Below are 17,660 nucleotides of genomic sequence, written 5' to 3' on the forward strand. Positions count from 1 at the left end.
AAGGTGCTTTTCCAGCTGTATGAAGCAAAACCTAGTCTCAATCCTGTCTCTGGAAAAGTCAGTCTTGGAAAAGGAGGTGTAAAAGAGGTCTTTCTTGCGACCTGGAAAACAAGCATGGCATGGACACTGAAAAGCGCAGTAATGTGGGGTACCCATAAGCTGAGTACAGGCTGGGGATGGGAAGAGAAGGAAATGGTTCTGACAAAATAAAGATAAAAAAAAGTATTACTCTTTCTTTATGGGCACTGTAGTTCCTGGCAGACAAGAGTCCTGTATCCTCCCTTGTCAGAGACATGGAGATGCTGTCAGGAGGAGGGCTGAGGTAATCTTCCAGCTCCATGCTGGAGGATTCACGGGTACAGAGTGAGCAGGAGGAAGCTGCTGTGAGGCTGGAGAGCCTAAAAGCAGACCTTTGCTTGGGTGGAGGCCAAGGGGCTTGCTGGCCTGTATATTGCAGAGTCTAGGTAAACAAAACCTTCCAGGGCCTGAGGGTGGCTTGCTTGCAGTGTAACTCTTTTGTTAAGATTGGAGGTGAGGGACAGCGGACTTTCCTCCACGGCCATCCTGGTGCTGAAGCAGGCTATACAGTTATGGAATAGTCCCCTCCTCCCTTTCCTTCTGGTTCACAGGCTGGTGTTGAACACTTGATGGTGCATTTCCTTCCCTTCTTGATTGTCGCTATCTAGTGAAGGAAAAACATCACTTCCTAAGACTGGTCCCCATGACACTAAGATTTGCACTGAATGCTGTTGTCTACAGCTTTAGAACTGTGAGTAAAAGAAGATTTGTTAATAAGGGACTGACTTTATCTACAGTTAAGATTTAGAAGTGGCACTGCCAGCCTATGCAGTCAAATTTCCAAGCGCACATCTCCACTGATTTAAGGGAGCTACACTAATATATGTTCCCTGTGTAAATGTCTGAAGCTTTAGTAGTAACGAGCCCACCATAGGAGTCCTTCAGGCAAAAGTTCCTCTGAGTTTCATGAGAACTGATTGAGTAAGGATTTTAAACAGCCAAATTTTGATCTCTGTAAGAAACTAGAGTACTGCAACTGATGTGAAATGGCATTTGGGAATTCACCATCTTAACTTACATCTCAAGGTCTAAGTTGGTGAAGTTTACATCCTGGTTGGTCTGTTTTACGCCAGTGAAGATTTGTCCATCAGTACCGAAACTGAAGTTAGATAAAACCACGTTGCATCCTTTTACTTGGCTTACTTTGTGTTTGATCAGGTTCTGTGTCTGCTAGGCTTCACTTTTGTTTTGTGATGAATTTTTGCTTCCTAGTTCCATGCACAAGGATGTTATTAGCATGAACATTTTTCATGGGAGATGAAGCGCATCTTTTTAAAGCATGGGCTTTGTTCACATTGAACTTTTACATTCTGCATAGCTATCCATCCAATCACATTGCTTGGACAGAACCCCTGGCTCATGCAGGCCAGTCTATCCCTATAAAAGTGGTCTGGCAATGCACATGTAACACACACTGAAATATTTCTGAAGGAGTTCTGGTTTGGGCTAATTTTTAAAAGACAGACAATTGTACAGAGGAAGGTTGAAACGTTAACACACAAATACATACATGCTGGATGCCGTTATAAAGTATACCTCAGGAGAATCTGAGAAAGGAAGAAACTTAATATAAAAATAAAATTGCTACCTTACACAAACTTCCAGTATTTTAGTTGGCAACTCTACATATTTTCTTTGCTCTTCAAACTATAGTTTAGATCCATGGTTGGGAAAATCAGCTTATTTCTGGCAAAGTCAAAGAATTGTTACCACCTAAGTATTTGGCTGCATGGTTTTTTTTACATCCAAAACGTAGTAATTTTGTTAACAGTGAGCCTCTCAGAACCTTGCTGTATATAGATATCTGCAGATGTAATTTGGCTTATATTTAATGTTAAGTATTTGTGAGAAATGACAAGGCTATGCTTGTGGCAATGGGCTTCTTAAAATAACAGCAGTCATTTGGCAACTAAACCTCACAAGAGATGGCTTTTAAATCACCTTTCTTAAACAAGAGATACGTTACTTAAGAATATGTTACCCATAACTGCTTAAATTGTGGTTTGCTCATATCTGACCTTCAATATATTTATGTTTTATTTAAAAAACTTAGAAGCATCTTATTAACGACTGGAGGCAGTTTGAAATCTATGTTTATATTGAAAGATGAAGAGGACGAGAGCAAGCTGTTTTGCCCCCAGCAGGCACTGGGATAGGCCTGCGATGTTCTTTGTCCGGGGGGGAATAACTTCCCAGATTTGCTGCTTCACATGGCACAGATAAGCGCTGCAAAGCTTTCCCGCTGCAGGGCACAGTGGAGGATGTAGGGGTCATTAAACCTTAGCTAGTGAGTCTGTTTCTCTCCGGTTGGAACAACTAAACAGGAACTATCTGTTACCTGTTTTTTGTACATAGAAGGATGGGAAGAAAAGTGAGCATAGAAGGTTGCAGTAAACAGCATGATGCAGTCACTTGTACTCACAGGGCTGTAAACCAGGCTGGAGTGACTAACTCCCGTGTTAGGAAATATAAATTGAAGCTAGGATGCTCAGCGAGAGTTTATGTTGCTATAAAATAATAACAATGCAATTATTTCTTATTAAAAGTTAGGAAGCTCCTTCCAGGAAGACCTTATGAAAACTGTCACCATCCACTGACTCAGATACTGCAAATCAAGGGAGAGAGTAAAGCAAGACAGAGGAGATGCTTGAAATGCAGATTAACCTTCAGTTTGTACCCCAAAATACAATAGTGAGGAATCTTGAAGCTATAGTTGTGCTACAAAACTGTCAAGTGATAGACAAGAGGTGAGCAAATCTCTTTGAAAAGTAATTTTCTGAATAGAAGATCTGCTATCTTTCCTGCTTCCTGAACTTAACCCAAACTAGGTCATCTAGGGCTAAAAAGAGCTTGGATTTCCAGATGAAATATTTCAACAGCTGACTGCAAAAGGTGCATTAATCTGTGGCTTGCTTTATTGCTGAAATCTGTCTTAGACCTCTTCAGTTTATACTAAGGCATTTCTTGATGTGATTGACTAAGCCCGCAGTCTTCTCCAGTATCCTGACGTTAGGAGCCATCAGTCTTGCAGGATCAACAATGGTGTGTTTTGCCTTGTAGAAGTTACAAGTATGAGGAAACAACTTCCTCCTCAGCAAGAACACAGTGTGTTTTCCTATTTTCAGTTCCACCCCTTCATTCCACTATATAATGTCTTTTCCACGAGCAGCAATTTACATGTTCTCTGACCTCTCAGTATCTGGAGTAGCTACAGTCCATTTGCAGCTCTGTAGCTCTTCCCTTGTATCCAGCCTTGGACCCTAGTGTGAGTGGCTTGTTCGTACTTGCAAAAGGACATTGTAGTGAGGGAATAGGCTGAAGGAGAAGACTAGCCTTTGGAAAAGAAGAAAGGATCAGGTCTAATCAGAAAGTGCATGTAATGGGAACTGTGTATGGGGCGTAACTGGCAGGCATTTAGTAGCAGGGGGCTGCAAGGGAGGAGGCCATGGACTCCTCTGTGCCAGTCACAGCTGCTTTCAGCCATCTTTGAAAAGGGTGAAAACAACCCACTGTATGCCCAAACCTCAACTAATGAGGGCAGCACATGGCACCTCGGCATTTAAGAAAGAGCAGCAGCCTCTAGGGCAGGAGGCACTGGAGGAGATGTGGGAAGATCTGTGAGGAGATGTAGGAGGTGGAAGTGGAAGAGACACACGGAAGGGAGGGACACAGTCTTGGAAGGAGACACTCCATGCCAGAGCAGGGACGCTCTGGAGGGAACTGTGGCCCATGGAGGACTCATGACAGAATAGGTCATCCCCGGAGGGACTGTGGCCCATGGAGGACCCACTGTGAAGCAGAGGAACAATAAGATGCAAGGAGCAATGGAAGAAAATTAATAAGAAGCAAGGAACAGCAGCAAGAAACCATTACACACTGGATGTCAACTTCCCACATTGCCCAGTGCCTCACAGAAGGAACTGGGAGGGACTGAGCATAGCGTCTATTGAAAGCAAGGGATGTTGAGACTAGGAATAGGGTAGAAGAGGTTCTTAACTGGAGCTGACTTGGGGAGAGTGGAGAAAAGGTATTTCCCTAAGTGTTTAATTGCTTATGTCTTCTTTTTTCCCCTTCAATATGTGAATCAGTGGTTGAAATTTTGTGTTAGTTGGCAAAAAAATTAAATTAAGCAGAATTCCCTGACTGAGACTGCTTTGTCTGCAAAGACCTGTCACACCTTCCACAGGATGCAAAAGCCAACATAATGTTTGCTGTGGCTGTAAGACTTGGGAGGTACAAACACTTCTGAGAAATCTATAGGAGCCGCATGTGTTCATGCACTCTGAAAACTCAAGCCACCCAAATATAAGTATAATCAGTGGAGGAGATTGTTATTCTTGGAAACTATTCCCAGCATGACTATTGACTTTGTGTTTGTACAGCCTAGCCACTAGATCTAACCGTGCCCCCTTCTCTTGTCATCGTTCTTGTACCATTTGTCAGGGCTTGTCTCTCAGTGACCTAACACCACTGTCGTGCAATCAGGAGACTGCAAAAGCAGAGAAACGCTATCCAGTGGTGCTCAAAGATGCCTTCCCACCATCCTACAGGTATTTTAACAGAGCAAACTAAATTAAATGCTCCATTTACTTCTCATGAACAGCTGTATATTAGCTGCTTTGTTGGAAAATGTTGTCCAGATGCTTTAACTGTTGGCACAGATACCAATTCCAGATTTAAAAAATCCAGCTTTCTGACGATATTGAAAAAACCCACACTTCCCTTAGAAGGAACTGGTTTAAGGAAACACCAGTAACAGGACAATTATCAGCTCTTTAGTATCGGTGTAGTGCTGCTTCCAGTGATGTCAGGTCACTAATTCTTTTGAAAACCCTATCCAGTATACCCCCCTCTCTTTCAAACTCTTTGCTATGTGGAGTGAGCCCTAACACTCTGCTGATAGTAAACTAAATGTACTCTTTGTCCTCGTGTTCTGAGTAAACATGCTGAAGCTATTAATTTTACAATTTAAAATTACAATCCAGTAAATGTTTGGAAATGTGAAAAGATGGGAAGCTTTAGTATATGTTGAAAACCACACAGCTGCATTTATACATTAAAGACCCAATTTTTATTTTACTTTTACAACCAGATGAAGGTACAACCTGAGCGAATCCGTTTAAGTCAGTGAAGTCTTATTTTGTCTAGTCCTGAGCCTCTGTGAGATGGTGACCAAGGGAAGGAGCTTGGGCCCCTGCCAAAATGAACGTGTCAGCTTTTATTCAGTGTAGAAGGGTCTGTGTTATTAATTTGAATATTTACTGCAATCTATGAGATAGCATAGTTCATAGTATTGTTTCAGATCATAATCAGTCTGAGCTCTCTGGATTTTGCTTTCAGGTATTTGTATTTCTGTGCCACTCAAAGAAATACAATGGTGGTAGGCTCAGCATCGAAATACAAGTCAGGAAACTTGAAGGTACAGTTCCCTCAGTAACCGTGTATCATCCAGATTGCTCATAATAAGGCAAAGCATTAACAGCAAGCACAATAACATCAACCACTTCACTGCAGAAGAGCAATGGCAGTGCATTATTTCTGTAAAGGGAACTATAATTTAAAGTTGCCTGCCTTTTGTGCATTGCTTGTTTTCATTCACAGAGTATTTTATGCGTTGAAAATGCACTGCTACACTTTTGCAGGTTGGACTGCGGGGATTTTAAGTGTTCCTGCTGTGTACCAAGCAAAAAATTCGGATGGGGTTGCATGATAGCTGATGTTTCTAGGGGAGGAGCCCTTTTGGGAGGACAAGGAACTGTGACACCCTCAGCCATTTGAGAATTTAATAATTGCTAAGATCAATAACACAGGCCATTTCTTGGGTAGCTAAAGCATGCCATCATTTATAGATTTTGTGTTTGGAGCAAGTAAAGTTGGTCACTATGAACCTTTAAAAATAAATTGAGTGGGGTTTTTTTATTAAAGTTTGTCAATTTCTCCAAGAACTGACTCAACTGAATTCATCCTTATTTAAGGTAAGTATCAAAGCATTAGCTGTCGCAGTTCCTTGCCTTTTCCTTCCCCGTAAGTGACACGGAGGACAAATTCTGGTCCTGTCGAAGTGGGCTGCTACTGATTGATTCCTGCCAGGCCAGCGCTCTTGCTACGCTCTGTAGCTGGACAGCTGAGGATGTACCTGCGCCCAGCTCGTCCCGGCTCAGCTCTGAAGGTGCAAGGGCCGGAGCAGGCGTGGAGCTGAGGGCAGTGGGAGCACAGTGACCTCGCAGGTGACTCCGTGCCCGGGGTTCTGCTCTTTCTGCCCGCGGTCCCCAAGAAGGGCCGGCCGTGGGGCAGGCGTGGGAGCCTGATGCGAGGGGCTGGCACGCTCCTCACGCACCGGAGAGCGCGGAGTTCCGCAGAAAGCAAGGCAGCTAGCCCACGCCACCCGTGTCCCGCCGAGGAGTGGAGGGGGAGCCGAGGAGGACATACACAGGCCCGCAGCTTGTTTTGGGCTGCAACGTGCACGCCCACATGCAAATCGCTGCGTCCCCGCCCCCCTAAAACAACAGCCGCTGCGGAGGGGAAAAGGGAAAAAAAAAAAAAAAAGAGGGGGAGAAGAGAAAGGGACAGAGGAAAAAGAAAAAGGGAAAGAGGAAAAAGAGAAGACAAAAAGGAGAGAGGACGCCAGAGGAAAGGGGAAGGGGAGAAGAAGGCTCCTGGGCGGCCCCGTCCGTGGGAGGGGCGGGCGCCCCCACCGCGGGCAGCTCCACGCCGCCCTATAAGAGGCGCTGCGGGGCGCGGGCGGCGGCAGTGGCAGTGGGGGCCGGCGCGGGGGCCGGCAGCGGAGCGGGGAGCAGAGAGAGTAGAGCCCGGCGCGGAGCGGGGAAGAAGCGGCGGGGCGGCTCGGCTCGGCTCCCCGCGGGACCTACGGTGGCGGCCGGCCGGGGAGGTAGGCGCGGCGGGGAAGAGGCGCCGCGGGTAGCCGTCGGGGGAGGCTTCCCGGCTTGTCCCCGCTCCGCCCGGAGCAGGCGGCATAAAGCGGGGGGGGGGGGGGAAGAAAAGCAAATAAGTGTGGTTTTTTTTGTTTTGTTTTTCGTTTTCCGGCGTGGTGCCGCTCGCTGTGCCCAGCGTGTTAGGAGCGTGGCTCGGAGGATGGCTTACGGGGTATAGGGGTATCAGGGGCTAATAGCGGGGGATTTTGTGTGTGTTATTTTTATTTTTTTTTTCCCAATTATTTTATTTTAGCTTATCCTGATCGAGGCGACTCTGACTTGGCAGCGCTCGCGTAGGGTGGCTCACCTTACCGCCGCCTCTTCCAGCCCTGGTGGGTGCTAGAAGATAACGGGAGGGTTTTCATCTCCTTCACTCCTACGTGAATCCTTATAGTCGTGGGGGAAGAGGGGAGGGGGGAGGGTCTTGGGATGAGGGGGAGTGTAAAAATAAAAAGACCGATCCGGCCGCTTTTGTGATGTGCAGGAGGTTCGGTTGCATGCAACAAATCTTGCTTCTGCGTGCCAGACTGTTGTTACGTCTGGACGGCTACATTACAACCTATCATCAGCCTGTTACAAAATAGTGCTGCTTCGTTCTGGAGGTGCACGACTGCCCAGATGCTTAAAATGTATCAGGAAATATTCTCGATTCTATATTAAAAGTTGGTATTAAACAGTATTTTTGCCTGCTTTTAACATAAACCAGGAGTTCCCCCTCCCTCTGGCTGTTGGAGATTTTAAGGTTGTAGAAATAACTTATTTGGAGGATCAGCTTTGATCTTTAGTGTGTTGGAATAGACCTTACTGAAGCCAGGGGGATGTAAACATGCGCTTACATGCTTGTAAACACGTGCTAAGTTGAAGCCAAAAGATGAGTTGTATTTTCTCGAAAGTTATTGATACAGATTAACACATAAATATTCATTTTGGTGGTGCCTTTGAAAATGAGTTGGTGCTTGCGCTGCAGAGCAGCCATGTCTTGGGGATGTTCCATTACCAACAGATGGCTAAGCTTGCTGTCGAAAGTCTTTTGTAATGCAGCAGTCTCAGTTTTGGAAGAGGGTCATAGTAGTAAACATTCAGTGCAAATGCTTTTTGTGCTTGGCCCTTGAGGCACCAGCTTGCCTCCCTAACAAGTGGGTCTGGCGGTGTGTGCCGAGACTTCTCCTGTAACACAGAGCAATTACAGATGTAACAGATACAGATTCTGCTGGTGGGTCTTCACAACTCATTTTTCAAATTTGAATTTTAATTTAGGTAAGATTGATTTGGTTGTAAGGTTGAAGGAGGATGGAGCCAGGCTCTTTTCAATGGTTCCAAGTGACAGGATGAGGGGTAATGGGCACAAGTAAGAACACAGGAAGTTCCGTTCAAATACACAGAAAAACTTCTTTACGGTGAGGGTGACAGAGCACTGGCACAGGCTGCCCAGGGAGGTTGTGGAGTCCCCTTCCCTGGAGATTTTCAAGACCCGCCTGGATGCAGTCCTGAGTAATGTGCTCTAGGCAATCCTGCTTTGGCTGGGGAGTTGGGCTAGATGATCTCTAGAGGTCCCTTCCAACTCTGAAAATTCTGTGATTGATTGATTGATGTGATCCAGTCTGTATTTAGTGTGGTCTGGACAAGTAAGGGCGGGAGTCTGATGCCTTTACTCATGACATGGAGCACCTTGTTTCTCATGTAACCATAATCTGGTAGGGCTGATTATGGTAAGAATTAGAAGTCAACTCTTAACAAAGTGTGGCTAAAAGTTTGGTAGCATGGAACACAAGAGCTGTATGGTAGAACTTAGTCGCACTTTTAAAGTTGAGAATGTCTAGCTTTTAAAAATATAACAAGTTATGCTTTTTTATGCTCACTGTAGGTGTTCTGAGGAGATACCTGCTGGCCTCTGGGCTGCAAGAGATCACAAATTGGTGTCATCTAGCATAAGAGTGTAATAATCAAGCAGCTAGCTCCAGCTGTTTGCAGTAACTTTCCCCTGAGAAGTTGCTGCTGAAGTACACAGCCATATGATATTTATGTGAAACAAGCACCTTGGGTGCAGCTATATGTAAGATTTTGGAATATGCAGCTGTCATGGTAATCTTTTGGATATTGGTTCCAAATTTCCTCTCGATATAGCTGCATAGCAGTGCAAGCGGGTATGTTGAAAGTTTTAGTGATCTCTTCACCCTGTGAGATTGAGGCATGTTTATAAATCGGTTTGCCACAAGCAGCTGCCAGCAAACCTTTTTTGTAATGCTAAATTTGTTGCCAAAACCAAGTGTAGTTAATGCTACTGGTGTGAGCAGAGACTTGGTCTGGCACCAAATTCAACATCTACCATTATGGTGTAGGTAAAGAGTGGCTCCTGGTGAAATGCTGAACTACAAAAGATGAAACGCTGTAAGTTTAAAAAAAGCTCAGTGAAGTTCCTTAGGCTGAACTTCTCCCTGGCTGTGCAAAGGTAAAACAGTCTGCTGGGATTCAGGAATAAGAGCCTCAGTGACTTGAGGAAAGCAGCTGTGGATCTCCTGTGCAGATTCTGGGTTCGGAGCATTCTCATGGTTGATCAAGTGTAATATACACAATTCAGAAAGCAAGTCCTCCCTTGCCTTCATCTCTGCAAGCCTGTTGTATCACCAGTGAGTTCACCTGGCAGAGTTAGACCCACAAAGACAGAGCAGCAGGAGGATCGGTACTGAACTCATCCATCTGTGGCCAAACATGATCAGCTCTGCTAGTGTTTATCACATGCGTTGCACCATGCAGGCGCAGTGTTTCTTAGGGTGTGGTTTCTTCAGAACTTTAATCCAGTGTAATTGAAGGTTGCTAGTGAGCTAGTAAAGGACCTGCTTCATTTTCCCCGACTGCCCGTTCTCTTTTCCTCTCCCCGGCCATTTCATCCTCAGTGCTGGCACTGGAGTTCACCAACCCAGGGTGAGTAACTGAGAACAAACTCTTATCTTTTTGTTTGGTGATTATTTTTTTTTTTTTTCCAGCATCCTGTGTTCACAGTCTTCTCATGGCTTTGTGAGCACTGGTGCCAGCACAAAGATGATGACAGGAGCAGAGCAGAAAGGGAACCAGATTACCACTTTGTTTAAGTAACCTCAGAGCAAGCACCCTTGGTGTTTATATAGATCTCTTAGGCTGGGCAACACACCAAATCCTGAAATAAGTCCGGAGGCCATGGCTGACCAAACACTGGTGTGTTTCTATTAGGCTGGTAATTCTTGATGACCTCTGCTGTGAGAGGGGCTAGTCAGGACCTACTATTCAGTAAAACATGTTTTATACATTCGACATTTTCCTTGTTCATCTGAGGCCGCTAGGGACTTTATGCTCTTTCTCTAGCTCCGACATGGTGAAAATTCACTCTGTCTGAGATTGTCTCATATTTATGCCATCTGAGGATGTGAATCCTGAATACTTGAAAGTTTTCTGTGTAGTTAATGAGCACGCACATCTGCAGCTACTGATATTAAGAGTATTGATAAAAAAAATACCATGGTAAGACTACTTGTAGTGTTCAAAAGATGATCACCACAAAAAAGTTAAAATATTTCGAATTCTGTAGCTACATGTCTTGTATTGCTATTTGTCGTACAAAAGTCATACAGAACAACTCGGAAGAATTACCTTGATATCAACTACTGACTGGAGCACCCTGTTCTCTATTTTTTTTTTTTTTTGGTCTGTTTCTTTAAAGTAGGTGGCAGCAAAACTAGTCCTGTCTCTTACAGCATTTGTCACTGGGGGGCGGGGGGGGGGCATACGAGCTCTCCTCAAGGACTGAGCGCGAGACAGAGTAGGATGAAAAACTGTTGATGCAGCTTTCCTGACACAACAGGCTTACACTGTAGGGAAAAATGGGAGCATTCAGATCTTTATTCATTGGGTTATTAGTGAAAAAGCTTGATCATAGATAATAAGAATGTACATCAGTTTGAATGGCATAAATATCCACATACAAGCTGACCTTTTCCCTCTTCTGTTATTTTCTGGAGGAGTGTTGCTTAGCAGAGCTCTACCTAATGCAATGAGATCAGTGTGTGTGATGCTGACTTTGTTAGGGAACAATTGGTATAAGACAGAAAAAGAAGAGCAAAAGAGCCTTTCCAAGACTGTTCTGGTTTGGACTAGATAGCAAGGTCATTCTCTGGGAAAGAACAAACAAAGTCAGAGCCTCTGGCCACACAGTTCAGAGATCATTCTAGAGGTCTGGTTTCCTTTTTAGCAAATAGCAGGCAGGGCTGCCTCAAAGATAGAGGTGGCTAAAACCTGTTACCACCCTACTTGCTTGGCTCCCTGAAACAATCTGCAGTTTTACTAGCCCACTTCCAAGTGAATGGCTCCTACGGGGAGCAGGCAAGGAAACTGTGCAACTAATATTCATTGGCATTCTTGGTTGTTAGCTTAGTAAAAGCCAAAATTAAGCCATGTGGAAGGTCTCAGAGCAGCAGTAGTGGTGTAGGTGACAAGAGTAGGACTAGTGACCAGGAGAACCTGCTTCCCAGCACCTGTACCCATCTTCTTGTGATGACTTGCCCCCGTTTCCTTTTATCTGCGTTCACTGTTGTTATAACAATGACATGGCAAAAGTTTATACTCTTTATGGTAGAAGTGAAAGTGTGTTTTTTCTCACCTGCAGCAGGTAGCACATCTTTCTAAAGACTGTGTTGCTAGTGTCAGCGACCTAGGTTTAAGTCCCAGGTTTTCAGATGCAGCATCTGCTTTTCCAGTTGAATTTATGTGCCTTGAAAAGAAACAAGCAAATTATCAGACATGCTCTTTTGTCTGAGAGGTGTATTCACGGAGATTATATTGATATGTTAGGGATCTACTGATGGCTCTTTTTCCTTTTCCCTGTATTGTAATTATGTTTCCATAACAAGAGTTTGGCTATGGCTGCTGATAAGAGCAGATGTAGGACCAAATTTGAATGGATTAAAAAAGCATGAAACTCCTCATCCAAACAATAAAGCAGCACTGACCTTTTCTGAGTGCAGACACACGGGTGCTTCATTCTGGTAGAAGTACAGGAGTCAAAATTCAAAATCTACTCCTCCCCTAAATGAAATGTTACTGTTTAATAAACTGAATTGATCCTGTACTTGTATTTTTGTTCTACTAATGGGCAATGTGCTTTTTATCTGATTTCTTTGTTTTAACATATTTTTGATAATTATTCTCTATTAAATCAGAGTAGCAATTCTAACTGCTTTGTTTTTCCCAAACCATTTTGTTTTTTCTCAAACCTATATTTAAATATTCATCCTAAAGTAAGCAATAGGAGTACTCCTACCGTCCTTGGAGAGATCTGGACTCACAAACTGATGCCATCACCTGTATACCATCTGTTTTCAGATTTCTTCAGATCTGATTTTTCCCAGCCTATTTTTTTTGTTCTCCTGATTGCCATATCTTCCAGACCTTCATTCCCAGTTCTTGTGACATGCTTTTGATATTTCACACCACTACGGCTCTATTCCCAATTGTGTTTATCTGTAAAATTGGATATAATTACAGTCAACTGGATTGTCTGTGGGAGTATGCTTTGACTCTAGTGAAACTTTATCAGCACCATTAAGGATATCCTAAGCTCAGCAAAAACAATGTATGTTTTGGATCCTATATCCATTAAAAACTTGCAAAACTTTTGTTTACATTTCTCTTGCAAGTGTATTGCTTTTCCTTTTGTCATTTCATGCCACTTCTGTGCTTACCTGAAGCGTTTTCTGTTCTGAGTCATTTGGTTGAAATTGAGTAGACCACAGCTCTTCACTTCTGTGCATGGTCCCTTGAAACTACTGGAGCAAACTAACAAAGCTCTGTCCTGAATCCTTTTGCATCATGAGATGTAGCTGATGACGTGGACAAATCCTGTCATCCCTCTCTCTTAGATCTATCTGTGCATGATGTTAAAATACGCATATGTTAGCCTCCTTTGCACATCTGTTAACTGTCATGTTGATCCTAAGGATTGAAGCTTCAGCAGTAGGGGTATGGGGTTGTACAGCTGGAGCTAGAGAATATAAACGATTTCCTCTGTGGGTTGGGCAAAATGGGGAAGATTAGCACGCACTTTCTGGCAGTGCTCCCAGCTAGCTGTCCTGTGCCACACCTGCCACAGCAGGCTCGTGGGCTTCCTCCTTATCGTGTGTGCCAATTATTTTCATATTCCTCTATGAATAGCTTTAGAGATAAGTGGTTATCAAACTCCTTATCGTTTGCCAAGATTGATCAGAAAATCATTCCTCTTCATAACAGATAGTCACTTGCTTTCAAAAGTACTTGGACATCTGTTATATCACTTTAGTGAATTACTATCTTCCAAATCTGTAGTTAGATGGTGGCCGTGTGGCAGCAGAGGTTGTCTTGTGGCCCGGTCTGTTGCAGGCTTTAAAGGATCAAACTCTGCTCAAGCTGACAATGGCTGCTGCTAAGTGCTGCCTCTGCCAGTTTATTGCTTTTTTTGACCATGTCATTTCCTTTCATTGTGCTAGAGGCTTTTTCTTGGCTGATGTTTTTCTGCATAGTTCAGGGGTATTTTTGTTTCATCTGCTGTTACTTATACCTGTGCCACAGATAACCAGTGCAGTTGTGTAGATACCGAGCTTAACAGCTTCTCATATGTTTCTACGTTGTGCTCTGCTCTGTAACTGAACACACACACACTGGTTTATGGCATGATGGTCCCAAATGGCAAAAATAAAGAGGAAAATAACAGTAAAGTTTCTTTTGAAGTTACAAGGCAGGCATACACCTCAAATTGTCGTTTAATCTTGTGCTGGGCACAGTCTGTATCCTTGTCTTCTCCCAAGATGAAGAGCAAGGTACAAAACCAAGATGTAGGATAAGACACTCCTTTCCAAAAAAAATTCCTTATGAACGTGATGGCAAAGCTGCAAGGCTTGGTAACTTTGCTCAACAGAAGATTCAAGCGTGCCAGTGATGCTTCAGCCACTCTGCACTAGTATGGCGGAGCACCTATGGGCATTACGCTTTGTTAAACCAGATCTACAGCTACTTTGTCTAAAGCAATGCAGTGCCCAGGATGTGCTGTGGAACAGGTGGTGGTCAAAAGTTTTCTATCCTAACACCCTCTTGTGGGTTTCTTTTCCTGAAAGTTGATGAGGCTGATGATGTTCTTGGGGGAGCTCTAGCTCTGTCTTCCTCGTCCCCCTCAATGTTGCTGCCAAGCAGAAAAGTACCTTTTGCAATGTGAAATGTTTCACCCTTTTTCCTAGTTGCAAAGATAACGTCCTTAAACAGGATGCGTCATCAGCTGGAAAAAGTGACTGAGGCTGTGTAACACAGCTTTTTGCAGACTGTGTACTGATGATACTTATAGTTGTTCAGAGATCAAAGCTTAATGGCATGAATTGAGCTCAAATGTCGCAATTATTATTTTAGCAGGATGTTCTATTATTTCTAGATTCTACTAGACAGGAGCTCATTCTTTGAGAGCCAAAAAAAAAAATCTGCTAATATGGACTATGGATTTTTGGACATTGGCCGTGATAAAGCAAATCAGCTTTTGTGTTTGTTTTTGCCAAAGAGTGGACTAGATTTTGGCTTTTTTTTTTTTGCGGGGGAAAGTAGGGGACGTTCAGTGTACTGTTGAAAGTTGAAATGCTTCACGTATTTCACAACCTTCCAGTGGAAGCTGCTTTTTTTTTATTATTATTTTATAAAATAGATGACTGTGTTTAATCTTGAGTGTTATACTTGACATTTAAGCAATTCCTCTTGCCTAAGTGCATGCCACAGTCTCTTGCATGTGCTCTCCTTTGGCTCAGTCCAGCTGTGGTGCATGCAAGCTTAACATCTTCCATTGCATTGGAGCTGTACTTGTTTTCACCAACGAGCCTTTTGAGCATGCTAGAAGTAATGAGAACCAGTTGTTGTGGTCATTCTGGTAGGCAGACATTGCTTCCCTGTGACAGGTTTTCAAAACAGCTTGGTACGTTGTGTCACAAGGGAAGCTTATAAAAACAAAAACAAAAAACCAAACCACCACCTACTTCTGAAAATGTGGCGTGCTGTAAATGTCTAAGGAGGCACTGAGGGCTTTGGAAAATGTAGTCCAGTTTGTATTATGGAGTACTTTGTAAGCTAGTGCTTGACTCTCTGGGAAACTGTCCCCTGTGGTTTATTTCTGATTGGTAGGGATGAGCCCACCTGTGGCCCAGAAATACACCTTAGGAGTTTGGCTTTGACAGAAGAAGGAAGACATACTCTGAAGAGTTTAGGGCCAGGGATTTCAGGGCTTGTTATGTCAATTCTGGGCCAGGTCTTTCAAAATTATCATCTCCTCAGGTGTTCATAGCACAGCATTCAGAAAAGCTCAGCACATAATATACTGAAAAATCCATTTGCTCAGTCCCAGTGCCGAGGCTGAATACCTTTAGAAACCTCTTGCCATTTTGCCTTAATAGTTGGGAAGCCAGATTTCTGCCGCTAACATGACATTTTACTAGTTTCAACTTCTGCCAGAGCGAGATCCAGGCTCCTTTCTCTGTGTAGTACCTAGTGCAGCAAGCAGAATTGAGTATTGGGCTCAGATTATGTCACTGGTATTTTTAATAGCAGCAGTTAAAGCAGGTTGCGAATAGGTATTTTATTGTCAGGCTGTGCTAAAAGGAGGAGCCCTTTTCCACTGGTTGCCTCCAGTCTTCTGTGAGGTTGGCCCCCCTTAGATAACAAAGGGAAGTAATTTATTCAGTGTTTTGTAGCTGTTGTGTGTGCTGCCTTAAGGATTCTGTGGATGAGTGAGATGCCATGTGCCTCAGTTTTGTCTGGACCAGGGGTGGCAGATGGCTCAAGGGATTCCATGAGACTGTTTCATCAGCTTCCTGACGTTTTGGCAGTATCCTTTAATATTAGTTTTACAAAAATTGACATGCATGTCAGGGAGGGAAAATGAGTTAATCTGGTTGTAGATTATCATGAAGGTGGATCTTAAAGTGTCGGTCATACACGTGATTGTTATTTGGGGGCAGATGGATGGCCACATTGAAAGCAATGTACTAGTTGCTAGAGAACAAAGCCAAAACCTATTTACTACCCAACCTAAGGCCAGGTAGTCAGTGTGTGTAAAGTGATGTAAACTAGTAGAGGATCTTGCCAAGAATTGCCACCCAAATGTTGTTGTTTGTGGTCCTAATTAAATTTGTGCCTGCTGACCCAGAAGCTCTCCAGTCACACTGTTAGCAACAAGGAGTCAATGTAAACCCTGTGACATGACCTGGGTGACTTTGAAGAGGAAAGCACTTCTCACTGAATGACTTTTTAGATGGAATAGGAAACTTGGTGTCCAATATTCATTTGGCAAATGGGAGAGAAATACCTCCTGTGGGGAGGTTATGAAAGACCTGCTTTCGGTGTCTGTGTGGCTCCACTGATAATGATACTCTGTCCCAGGCAGCAGGCTGTAGGTTCAAAGCTCAGACCTCCACTGCTGATCCTGCATTGCGTGTGATTGCTACAGAGTCTAGCAGTGCTTAAACGAGGAGACAGACGTGTGGGATCTGGTGGTTATACACTCATCTCTGCTTTTGCTTTGCTTGTGGCCTCAGGTGAGTTCTTTGAACTCTGTGCTGCTAACAGTTTTCATGGCACCTTTTTGTAAATTAGTTCAGGTTCTTTGGGTTAAAAGATTACTTTAAAAGATCAATACTGTTATTCCTATAAAATTGTCATTGTTTGGGTGGCAGTTTCCCTTCTTTCCTAGAGCTCCAGTAGATGTCATAAGTTTTTTGACTTCTTGAAAGCTTTAGAGATGATAATGTCAGATTTGCTCCTGTGGGTTTTGCAAGCTTTGTGTGAGTTGTTTTTATCACAGAATGGACATTACTTCTGATCCTTTATGCACTGTCTGTTTCTGCTGTGGATATTATCTCCAATTAGATCTCTAGCAGCAGGATAAAGAATTGCTTGCATTTGTCCACAGCTGCTCTTTATCTAGCCTAATCTCAACAGAATTGGGATTAATGCTGGTTTTCCTCCTCCTTTAGTCTCATTTCAAGTTGCATAGATACAAAGTGCTTTTTGCTTTCTGGGAACTGTGGAATACTTGTGCTTTCAGAGCTTCTTAGGACCTTGCGCATTCATAGGTTGTACAAAATGGATGTGGTTGTATAAGAGTAAGTCTCTTGGTTGTAGCTAAACTTCTATGCTGGAAGAAGTGAAATCCTGGCGCTCTGCAGAGAAGTGGTCAAGGTGCTAGACCTTGATTTGGGAGATATGGATTAATTCTGGACTCTTGACTTAATCTGCACCTCTGTTACCCAAATGCCCATCCAGGTCACTACTTCTCTTGATAGTTTGTCTATTTGAGTCAAAATGTCAGTTCACAAGGCAGGCACTTCTGTCATGCCTTGGTGTTCACAGCCCTTATGGGGACCTGCTGTCAACTAATAGCACTGGACAACTATGGAGCACTGGGGGACTTTGGCCTTGGCGCTGGGCTCTGCAGAGTTGACATGGCTGATGATAGTGCTTGCTCCACAAAATGCAGCCAGACACTGCCTAAAGGAAATGAAATGTTAAGACATTTCACAGCATTCCCAAAGAGGACTGCATTTCTGCAGAATTTTGGTGTTTGTGCTTTAGTTGCCCCTTTTCTTCGCAAGTGGGTCTTGTTTGACTTGATAGGTATGT

The 17,660-nt window shown here is 43.6% G+C and overlaps 1 protein-coding gene across 1 annotated transcript in view; it reads left to right on the plus strand.

Annotated features, from left to right (window-relative positions):
• Positions 1-6,507: 6,507 nt before the first annotated feature.
• Positions 6,508-17,660, plus strand: part of ABCA1 (ATP binding cassette subfamily A member 1) — a 99,223-nt gene continuing 88,070 nt past the window's right edge. The window contains exon 1 of the mRNA XM_082497233.1: positions 6,508-6,967. The gene's annotated coding sequence lies outside the window, so the exon portion shown is untranslated. The remainder of the gene's footprint in view (positions 6,968-17,660) is intronic.

Source organism: Vanellus vanellus (genome assembly GCF_965231255.1).
Source record: "Vanellus vanellus genome assembly, chromosome: Z".
NCBI classification, from domain to species: Eukaryota; Metazoa; Chordata; class Aves; order Charadriiformes; family Charadriidae; genus Vanellus; species Vanellus vanellus.